The sequence below is a fragment of the Cebus imitator genome, unplaced genomic scaffold (assembly GCF_001604975.1).
Source record: "Cebus imitator isolate Cc_AM_T3 unplaced genomic scaffold, Cebus_imitator-1.0 Scaffold634, whole genome shotgun sequence".
In the NCBI taxonomy this organism is placed as follows: Eukaryota; Metazoa; Chordata; class Mammalia; order Primates; family Cebidae; genus Cebus; species Cebus imitator.
Window position 1 is genome coordinate 666,286 of NW_016107949.1, and position 11,279 is coordinate 677,564.

The window sequence follows — 11,279 nt, forward strand, 5'->3', positions numbered from 1 at the left end:
TATATTATATAGTAAACCATCTGAAAGGTGTATCCCTTCATGCCTCTTCTTTTGAAAAAAGTATTTCATGGCTTTTCATGTTTATTTTCCACTTAACCTTTAGCATGAACTTATTAAACTCCACAGTAGAATCCTGGGGGCATTTTATTGGGATCATGCCACACTTTAGTATTAGGAATTGTCTTTATTTGTCTTAGCTAATGGTTTTGGCTTGAAGTCTACCTTGCAGCATATTAATATCCTAAATTCCACTTTCTTTTTTTTTAATTAAAAAATTAAAAAATTTTTAAATCTGAAGAGAGTGCAAACATAGTCCCTCGCAAATTATGCAGCTGAATTTCCTACATTTGGGGAAATCATATGGGTCAGCATATCCAGAGTGCAATGGATGAGCCTTGCCCTAGAAAACCACCTTTGTGATTATGGTATCTCCACTGCCAGGTAAAAAATACTACTTTCTTTTGTTTGCATTTGCCTGATATACCTTTGACCATCTTCTTTTTTTCCAATCCTTTGAAAATCATAATGCCCAAGATAAGCTTTACTTTGTTACCCAATCTTGAAAGCATTTTTATTTTGATAAGGAATTTAATTCATTTATTTTTTTATACTATATACCATTTAAAATTTTTTTTTATATACTCCACCTGGGCTGGAGTGCAGTGATGTGATCTTGGCTTGCTGCAACCTCTGCTTCCTGTGTTCAAACAATTCCCGTGCCTCGGCCTCCCAAATAGCTAGGATTACAGGCATGTGCCATAATGCCTGGTTAATTTTTGTATTCTTAGTAGAGATGGGTTTTCACCATATTGGCCAGGCTGGTCTCAAATTCCTGAGCTCAAGTGATCCACCCACCTCAGCCTCCCAAAGTGCTAGGATTGCAGTCATGGGCCACTGCACCCAGCCAATACCATTTTGTTTTTATTAATTCATTTACATTTATTGGTATGATATGTATTTGGACCTAACTATATTATTTTATGCTATGCTTTGTTGTAGATTTTTAAAAACCATTTGCTATGCTCACTATTGTCTTTACCTTCTTTTTTTGTGTATATTTCCCTGATGGAAGAGAGATATGTTCTAATGATTACTTGTATAATAATACATTTATTTAATAATTTAGTCTTTTGTTTCCTTAGAAAGTATCCACAAATTTTCTATTTTAACCAATGAAGAAATTAATAAATTTCTCTTTCTCTCTTCACTCTCCTTCACCATTTAATTTAATTTTAGTTGATTGAGTCAACTTTATTAATGTTATTCTTTTTTTTTTATTGCCTTTTAGGTTTGGGGGTACATGTGAAGAACATGCAAGCTTGTTGCATAGATACACACGTGGCAGTGTGATTTGCTGCCTTCCTCCCCTTCATCTATATCTGGCATTTCTCCCCATGCTATCTCTACCCAACTCCCCACACCCTGCTGTCCCTCCCCTATTTCCCCCCCAACAAACCCCAGTGTGTGATGCTCCCCTCCCTGTGTCCCTGTGTTCTCATTGTTTCAACACCCACCTATGAGTGAGAACATGTGGTGTTTGATTTTCTGCTCTTGTGTCAGCTTGTTGAGAATGATGGTTTCCAGGTTCATCCATGTCCCTACAAAGGACACGAACTCATCGTTTTTGATGGCTGCATAATATTCCATGGTGTATATGTGCCACATTTTCCCTGTCCAGTCTATCATAGATGGGCTAATGTTATTCTTTATACTCAAATGTGCTTATGACTCTGTTGGCTTATCAGTTTTAATGAGACACTTTTCTCCTAGCTATCAAAAATTTAAAAAAAATCAGTATACTTACTCTATTAAGCAATTTTTTTTTCATTTTGCTTTCTTAAATTGTGCTGAATATGGCATTTCAACATTTTCAAGCCATATAACGTTAGCATTCTCTTTTGTCTCCCTATTTCTCATATTAGCTTTAGTTTGTTCTGGTAGTAAAATTCAGCATGGACTCCTGATTTCTTGGCTGTAGATTTTTAGGTCATCGCTGGGCTCATGGGGAAAATATTCCTATAGTTTTGAACATGTTCAAAATTTGATGAGTGTAAAATCCTTAGGTCACATTTTTATCTTAAGGTCATTGTTGCCCTTGGATCCCAGGCAAAAGCAGGGCCTCAGCCATAGCCCCATGCCTCAGGGTATTCATACTTTGGAGTGCCTTCCTCAAAATATGCCCCAATGTTTCCCACACCGACAGCACCATTTTACATTCCTACCAGCAATGCATGGCATTCCGGTTTCTCCACAGTCTCACCAACACTTGTCATTTTTTATTAGCCCTGTGAGTGAGACGTGATATCTCATTGTGGTTTGCCTTTGCATTTCCTAATGATTAGTGATGTTGAGCATCTTTTCATGTACTTTTTGCTATCTGTACATCCTCTTTGGAGAAATGTGTATTCAAGTCCTTTGGCCATTTTTAAATTGGATTGCTTATTTTTGGTTGTTGAGTTGTAGGAATTATTTATATATTCTGGATATATATCAGATGTATGCTTTAATATTTTTTCTCCCAATCTGTGTTTTTCTGTGCCTTTTCAGTCTCCTTATTGTATCCTTTATTGTACAAAAGTTTTTAATTTTTATGAAGCCCGGTTTATCTACTATTTATATTGTTGCCTGTGTATTGGGTGTCATTTCCAAGAAACCATTGCCAAATCCAATATCAGGAAGATGTCCTCTAAGCTTTCTTTTCAAAGTTAATTGCTTAGCTCATGTTTAGGTCTTCAGTCCATCTTAGTACATAGTATAAGGTAAGCATCCATCCCTATTCCTTTTCAAGTGAGTATCCAATTTTTTCAGCACCATTTGTTGAAAATTTTCTTTCTCCACTGAATGGTCTTGTTATTTTTGTCAAAAATCAATTGACCATATATGTGAGTGTTAATTTCTGAACTCATTATTCTATTCCATTGGTCTGTATGTCTGTATTTATGCCTGTATCACAGTGTTTTGAGGGATTGGTTTTTTTAATATGGACATGGTCTCCACAAACAAAGTGTATTTGCCTGGTGCCAACACACCCTAGGCAGCCTAGTTGAGGATTACATAGGCTCTGCTCTAGGGTTGTCTAGTGATGAATACTGCAGAGTTGTCTGAAAGCAAATAAAGCATGATTTATTTGCTCTCTCAAGTGACTTATCCATTTGCTCATCCGCCCAATGGGTTCTATATCTTTGAAATTCACCGTCTTTACCAGGAATGTCTATCTGCTGACCTGATACAGATCAGTCTTCCAGACAATATGGCATGCTCTTTAAATCACATTTTCAATTCACATTTTCAAATTCAGAAATGCTTTATAATATTATATTTTAAAATATTTGTTCTGTGTTCAATATTTTTATTTTTTCATTGAGTACACCAATTGTATACTGCTTTTCTTCCATAGGTATAATTCTCTAATTTCTTTGAACTTCATTTATTTGTTTCCATTTATTCATTTCTACCATTTTCTCTTCTGTGACTCTTGTTGTGTTGTGTCCATGTCTCTTCCTGTGCCTCATCCAATTTTGCCTTCATTTCTGTGATGATTTAATCTTTTTCTCTATCCCTGGGTTTCCTGATCTTTGCTGGGTCACAGTTCACATCTTGTTTTCCTACCTTATATTCTCTGAACTTTTAAATTTCTTCACTATGTTCATCCTTGTTAGAGGTGATTGCTTCATTGTATCTTTAAAGATTATTTTTTTACTTTCTTTTTTTTATTGCATTTTAGGTTTTGGGATACATGCACGATTGTTGCATAGGTACGCACGTGGCAGTGTGATTTGCAGCCTTCCTCCCCTTCACCTATATCTGGCATTTCTCCCCATGCTATCTCTCCCCAACTCCCCAACCCCCACTGTCCCTCCCCTATTTCCCCCCAACAGACCCAAGTGTGTAGTGCTCCCCTCCCCGTGTCCATGTGTTCTCATTGTTCAACACCTGCCTATGAGTGAGAACATGTGGTGTTTGATCTTCTGCTCTTCTGTCAGTTTGCTGAGAATGATGGTTTCCAGGTTCATCCCTGTCCCTACAAAGGACACAAATTCATCGTTTTTGATGGCTGCCTAATATTCCATGGTGTATATGTGCCACATTTTCCCTGTCCAGCCTATCATCGATGGGCATTTGGGTTGGTTCTAGGTCTTTGCTATTGTAAACTGTGCTGCAATGAACATTCGTGTGCATGTGTCCTTATAGTAGAACGATTTATAATCCTTTGGATATATACCCAGTAATGGGATTGCTGGGTCAAATGGAATTTCTATGTCTATGTCCTTGAGGAATCGCCACACTGTCTTCCACAATGGTTGAACTAATTTACCCTCCCACCAACAGTGTAAAAGTGTTCCTATTTCTCCACATCCTCTCCAGCATCTGTTGTCTCTAGATTTTTTAATGATCATCATTCTAACTGGCATGAGATGGTATGTCAATATAGTTTTGATTTGCATTTCTCTAATGACCAGTGATGATGAACATTTTTTCATATGTTTGTTGGCCTCATGTATGTCTTCTTTTGTAAAGTGTCTGTTCATATCCTTTGCCCACTTTTGAATGGGCTTGTTTGTTTTTTTCTTGTAAATCTGTTTTAGCTCTTTGTAAATTCTGGATATCAGCCCTTTGTCAGGTGGGTAAACTGCAAAAAATTTTTCCCATTATGTTTGGTTGGCGATTCACTCTAATGATTGCTTCTTTTGCCGTGTAGAAGCTGTGGAGTTTGATTAGGTCCCATTTGTCTATTTTGGCTTTTGTTGTCAATGCTTTTGGTGTTTTGGTCATGAAGTCCTTGCCTATACCTATTTCCTGAATGGTTTTGCCTAGATTTTCTTCTAGGGTTTTTATGGTGTTGGGTCTTATGTTTAAGTCTTTAATCCATCTGGAGTTAATTTTAGTGTAAGGTGTCAGGAAGGGGTCCAGCTTCTGCTTCTGCCCATGGCTAGCGAGTTTTCCCAATACCATTTATTAAACAGGGAATCCTTTCCCCATTGCTTGTTTTTGTCAGGTTTGTCAAAGATCAGATGATTGTAGATATGTTGTGTTGATCTTTAAAGATTATTATTGTCCTAATTAATGCTTGTGCTAATTTTTCTCTGCTCCTTGGCAAAACATTTTTTTTTCTGGTGTCTTTTGTCTATCTGTTACTTATATTTCCTCTTCTTTTGATCATTGTTTCTTTGTCTTGATTTTCTTTTTTTCACCCTCTGATCTATTTGTATGTGAAATATTTTTCTTATGTTATTTTTGTACAAGGTTTCTGCTGGTTCTTTTTTATTACTCATCACCAAAGGAAGTGTGTTTTTCTTCTTTTTTTTTTTTTTGGAGACGGGGTCTCACTCAGTCACTCAGGCTGTTCTAACTCCTGGGCTCAAGAAATCCTCCCACCTTTGCCTCCCAAAGTTCTGGAATTACAGGTGTGAGCCACTTGCCCAGTGGAAGTTTGTTTTTCATTAATAACTGTTTGCATGAGGTACATCCAAGGCCTCCTTGCAGAATCACTGGATTTTTTCCTGATAAGCTAGGATTTTCTGTGTGTTTGTTTAGCTTTCAATTTTCCCTAGCCAAAGGAGACAGAAGCTGTAGAGCTCACTGAACATAGTTCTCTTTCTCCTCATCTGATATGAGACTGCCACTCTTTAGAAACATGATCTGTTCATATGATTCTTTATTTGGCCCATCCTTCAGCTTTCCAAAATCAAATTTGCCACCATCCTGTACCTGTGGTCACTTCCACTGAAATAAGGGACATAATTTGACACCCAAGGGTGTGCTTTGAGAAGTCTCTTTTGCCACATTTTTCTGAGCTCTGTAGCTGCAGAGTATTCTTTCCAAGCATCCTCTTCCACTTCATCTCACACCAGTGCTCAATCCCCCCCTGGATAATAGCCCTCAACATTTTGTGGGCTGAAGTTTTAGATAATTCTCAGTCTCTCTGAAAATGGAAATTCAACTTCTGATTTTAATTTTCCTTGTGGCTTTTGAATGATTTCTGTGATAGAAAGGAGAAATGCTGATTTTATGGTATGATGTTATATTCTCTATTTATGCTTGTTGAGTTGAATTTCCAGCAATTATTTCCATTTAGTTACAAGTTCCTTATCTAACTCTTGCATACTCATGTGAGGGTACAGAGTTGAGGGTACAATTTGTGAACAGAAAACAAATGCTGGAAGTATTATTTGTTGAGTGTGTGTCTAACTGGACTAATGGCATTTAAATTTTCAATTTTGTTTTAATCAGATCCATCTCTAACATCTGAAAAAGGAAGAAGTACATGAGAAAAACTTCATATACAAATATCTTTACTAAAAAGTTGTTTGAGCCTTATACTTAATTTTAACCTATTAACTGCATTTAATATAATCTGTTTTCCCATGATCCTTAGCAATAACCACGCTCCCACATCACTTGTGTGCATCCTATGCAAATATGTGCATATGTACAGCATGTGCAGAAATGCACATTTGTATGTATCCATTTATGACTTAATTTATTTAAGACTGATGCCAATTTTTGCTCAGAACAAGCACTGAGGCATGAAGAAGGAGGCAGCCTGGGCATGTGAGGGTGATACAGTTGCAAGCCAGGCATTGTTCAGGTCGAGGGAGCCAAGGTTTGCTGTCAACTGCTTCATGGCCTTCTACTGAACATTACCAGATCATTATTATAATCCCTTCACCAATTTGCTAAACAAATATTTCATGAAAGAAACAACTTAATATTTCCTTAATTAAATGCCTATTCAATGAATGATATTATAAAAGTGCTCTTGGAAGAATAAAAAGGTAAGACAGTGGTTTTTAGAGTGTCCCTCCAAGGGGGCCATTGTCTCAGGGGTCTCCAACCAGCAGCATTACTGGCTGCCAGGAACTTGTTAGTAAGGTGAACTCTTGGACACGAGACTGGACCTCTTCAATCAGAGACTCTGTAGGAAGGGGGACAGTAATCTATGCTTTAACAATTCCGCCTGCTGATTCCAATGCACATGTGTGAGAATCATTGATATTACCCATGATTCCTCCCCCTATCTTTTCTTTTGGTTTTGTATAAAAATGAGTCACTGTTGGGATTAAATAAGCTCATTACATGAAGACGCAGCCAACAAAAACAATGAGTTCGTGTCCTTTGTAGGGACATGGATGAACCTGGAAACCATCATTCTCAGCAAACTGACACAAGAGCAGAAAATCAAACATCGCATGTTCTCACTCATAGGCGGGTGTTAAACAATGAGAACACATGGACACAGGGGGGGAAGCACTACACACTGGGGTCTGTTGGGGGGAAATGGGAGAGGGACAGTGGGGGTGGGGAGTTGGGGAGAGATAGCATGGGGAGAAATGCCAGATATAGGTGAAGGGGAGGAAGGCAGCAAATCACACTGCCATGTGTGTACCTATGCAACAATCTTGCATGTTCTTCAGATGTACCCCAAAACCTAAAATGCAATAAAAAAAAAGATTTGAAAGTATAAAGTAGCATACATTTTTAGGTATTTCATCCACCATAAAAGCAGGCAAATTGAGGTGGGAATCTCTGAGAGTTCAGCCATATTTTTTATGCAGTGTGAGTCGAAAGTGAATTAACCTTAATATCAAAATCCACCTTCCCCCTCAAGGTGACCAGCCATGGAAATTGCTATTACTAACTTGAAACAGAGATTTTCTTCGTGGGTATAGATTCATGGGAAATTCAACTCTCAACCTTTCGCTGCTTATTTTTATTCAGATATAGTAAGAGTAAAACAAATATCCATGTCACTGTGAGATGGAAGAGTTCCGAGGAGATGATGGGGATGGGGGGGGGGTTGCCCCATCTTTCTGCACCAGATCAACAGGATGAATATTTGTCAGCACTGCACTGAGTCACTTCCTTCTCTACACCTGGGCACCTTCTTTGAGTGATGTCCCTCTGTCCGAATTTGGGGCCTGGAGATGATTACTGTATTCACTCTATCTTAGATAAGTTTCTGCCTTTAGTGTAAGCAGTTCTATTTTTCACCTCACTGAGGGGTTTGATTATATGATTGGTATTTAATTGACAATTAGATAAGAGTGCATGGGACACAGAACAGGACAGCTGGGATGGGTAGAAGAAGATCTTATGAAGAATAAAGCAGACTGGGCATGGTGGCTCACATCGGTAATCCACACATTTCTTTGTCTCTTTTTTCTGTGTGATTTCTTAGTCTGGCTTTGGTATCAAAGTAATGCTTCAAAGAATGAGTTAGAAAGTATCCCTTCCTTTTCATTTTTTTTGGGAAAAATTGGAAAAGGATAAGTGTTAATTTATCTTCGAATGTCTTGTAGAATTCCTCAGGGAAGCCATCTATTCAAGGACATTTCTTTTTTTGGGAAATTTTTGGAAGCCATCTATTCAAGGACATTTCTTTTTTTGGGAAATTTTTGGCTACTCTTTACATTTGTTGATAAAAAAGCCAACTTCTGGAAGATATTTGAAAAGGCCTATTCTGAGCCAAATGTGAGGACTATGACCTGTTACACAGCCCCAGGAGATCCTGGAAACATGTGCCCAAGATGGTTGAGATATAGCTTAGTTTTATACATTTAGGGAGACATAAGACATCGATAAATACACATAAGGTATACAGGTATACATTGGTTTGGTCCAGAAAGGCAGGACAACTCACAGTGGGGACTTATAGATCATAGGTGGAGTAAAATATTTTTTTGATTGGCACTTGGTTGAAAAATTTAAGTTAATTGGATAAAATGTGGCACATATACATGATAGAATACTAGGTAGACATAAAAAAGAATGAGATCATGTCCTTTGCAGGAACATGAATTGAGCTAGAGAACATTATCTTTAGCAAACTAATGCAGAAACAGAAAACCAAATATCACATGATCTCGCTTATAAATGTGAGTTAAATGGTAGGAACACATGGACATACAGCAGGAACAACACACACTGGGGCCTACGAGAGAGTGGAGGGTGGAAGAGGAAGAGGATCAGGAAAAATAGTTAATGGGTACTAGGCTTAACATCTGGGTGATGAAGTAATCTGCCCAACAAATACCCATGATACAAGTTTATGTAACAAACTTGCACATGTGCCCTTGAAATTAAAAGTAAAAAAAAAAAAAGAGTTAAGTTATTATAGAAAGGAATGTCTGGGTTAAAAATAAGTGTTATGGAAAGCAAGGTTCTCCTTGCGTAGGTGAAATCTCATAGGTGGCTGCCATTAGAGGCAATAGATAGCAACTGTTTCTTATTCAGACCATAAAAGGTGCAAAGCTCTCAACTAATCACTTCAGGATCAGACAAAGACCTGGAAAGGGAGAAGAATTTTCTACGGAATGTAAATTTCCCCCACAAGAGGCTGCTGTGCAGGTATATTTCAAAATATGTCAAAGAAATATATTTTGGTGTAACATTTTTATTTCTCTCAGAGCCTGCTATCTGTCACATGTTGCTATACTAGAGTCAGCCTGGAATTTGGTGTCTTAATGCTACAAAGAGTCTCTTTTGTTGGTCTTGATGTCTCTGTGTTAATGTTGATGTTAGTTGATTGATTGTGCCTGAACTCCAAAGGGAGGAGAGTATAATGAGGCATGTCTGATCCCAACTTCCCGTGATAGCCTGAACTAGTTTTTCAGTTTCTTGGGAATCCCCTTGACCAAGAGGAGGGGTCCATTCAATCAGTTAGGGGGCTTAGAATTCTACTTTTGTTTATACTTTATATAGGTCTGTTCAGGTTTTTTATTTCTTTTTGAGTCATTCTAGTAACTTGTGTCTTTCTAGGAATTTGTCCATTGCATTTGGATTATCCAACTTGATGGTAAACAATTATTCATAGTATGCTCCCATAATCTTTTTTATTTCTGTAAAATTTGTAGTAATGTACTCACTTTAATTTCTGATTTAGTAATTTGAGTCTTCTCTCTTTTGCTTTTAGAGAGATTTTCTAGTTAAAATTTGCCAATTTTGTTAATCTTCAAAAAAACAACTTTTGGTTTTGCAAGGTTCTTTGAACTGGCTGCACCATGGGATACACCATGGTCAAGCCATGGTGACCCTTGTGACCCTCATGTACATCTCCAGAAAAGAAGAAAGAATAGTTAGCTCTGCCATTGTTTCTGTCTCAACTGTTCCTGCCTTAACCGATAAGCCAACCTTGTGTCACGGGACTTTGGACCTTGTGACATGGGACTTTGGACCTTGTGACACCCCCCCAGCAACAAAAGAAGAAGAATAGCTAGTTCCTGCAGTGCCTGTTTAACCGACCTTGCCACATTCCACCATTGTTTTGGCTTAACTGATAAGCCAACCTTATGACACTGGACCTTGGACCTTGTGACACCCCCTGCCCCTGGCCATGACATCCCCCAGCTTGCAAAAATTGCCCTGAACTATAACTTCTGAACTGTAACTTTCCACTGCCTACCCCAAACCTATAAAACCAACTCCTACCCCACTGCCCTCTGCTGACTCTCTTTTCAGACTCAGCCCACTTGAATCCGGGTGAATAAACAGCCTTGTTGCTCACACAAAGCCTGTTTAGGTGGTCTCTTCATTCAGAATACGCTTAACAATATGAAAATTAAACACAATTTTTTTTTTTTTTTTTTTTTTGTAGAGGGGTTTTACCACGTTGGCCACGCTGATCTCGATCCACCCACCTCAGCCTCCCAAAGTGCTGTGATTACAAGTGTGAGCCACCTCGCCAGGCCCACTGTGGTTGTTTTATCACTTCCCATAGAAATGGTTACGACACAGAAATCTGAGGTGGCAGAGTAAGAAAGCCGGGTTTAGTTCTAGTTCCATACTTAACTAGTATAATTTAAACCCACAGGTTTGTCTCTAAAATGGGGATAAAACTTAGCTCACAAAGTAATATAAAGGTCAAATAAATTTATGTGAAACCACTATGTTAGGCCCAGCATGGTGGCTCATGCCTGTAATCCCAGCACTTTGGGTGGATCACAAGGTCAGGAAATCGAGACCATCCTGGCCAACACAGTGAAACCTTGTCTCTACTAAAAATACAAAAATTAGCTGGGTGTGGTAGCACCAGCCTATAGTCCCAGCTACACAGGAGGCTGAGGCAGGGGAATCGCTTAAACCTGGGAGGCAGAGGTTGCAGTGAGCCAAGATCAGACCACTGCAATCCAGGCTGGCGACAGGGCAAGACTCCATTTCAAAAAAACAAAGAAACCAAAAAAAACCACTGTGTTATTACAAAGAAAGTTTATGTATTCTTTGGGGTGTAATTTGGCCACAAGGAATTTTTCTTGCCATTCCTTTGGTTAAATACTGGCTAT

General features: G+C 38.4%; 1 non-coding gene across 1 annotated transcript; it reads right to left on the reverse strand.

Moving 5' to 3' along the window:
• Window positions 1-292: 292 nt before the first annotated feature.
• Window positions 293-449, reverse strand: LOC119469362. Its single transcript, XR_005198155.1, has one exon. It is a non-coding gene; the product is annotated as a U1 spliceosomal RNA (small nuclear RNA).
• Window positions 450-11,279: the final 10,830 nt, after the last annotated feature.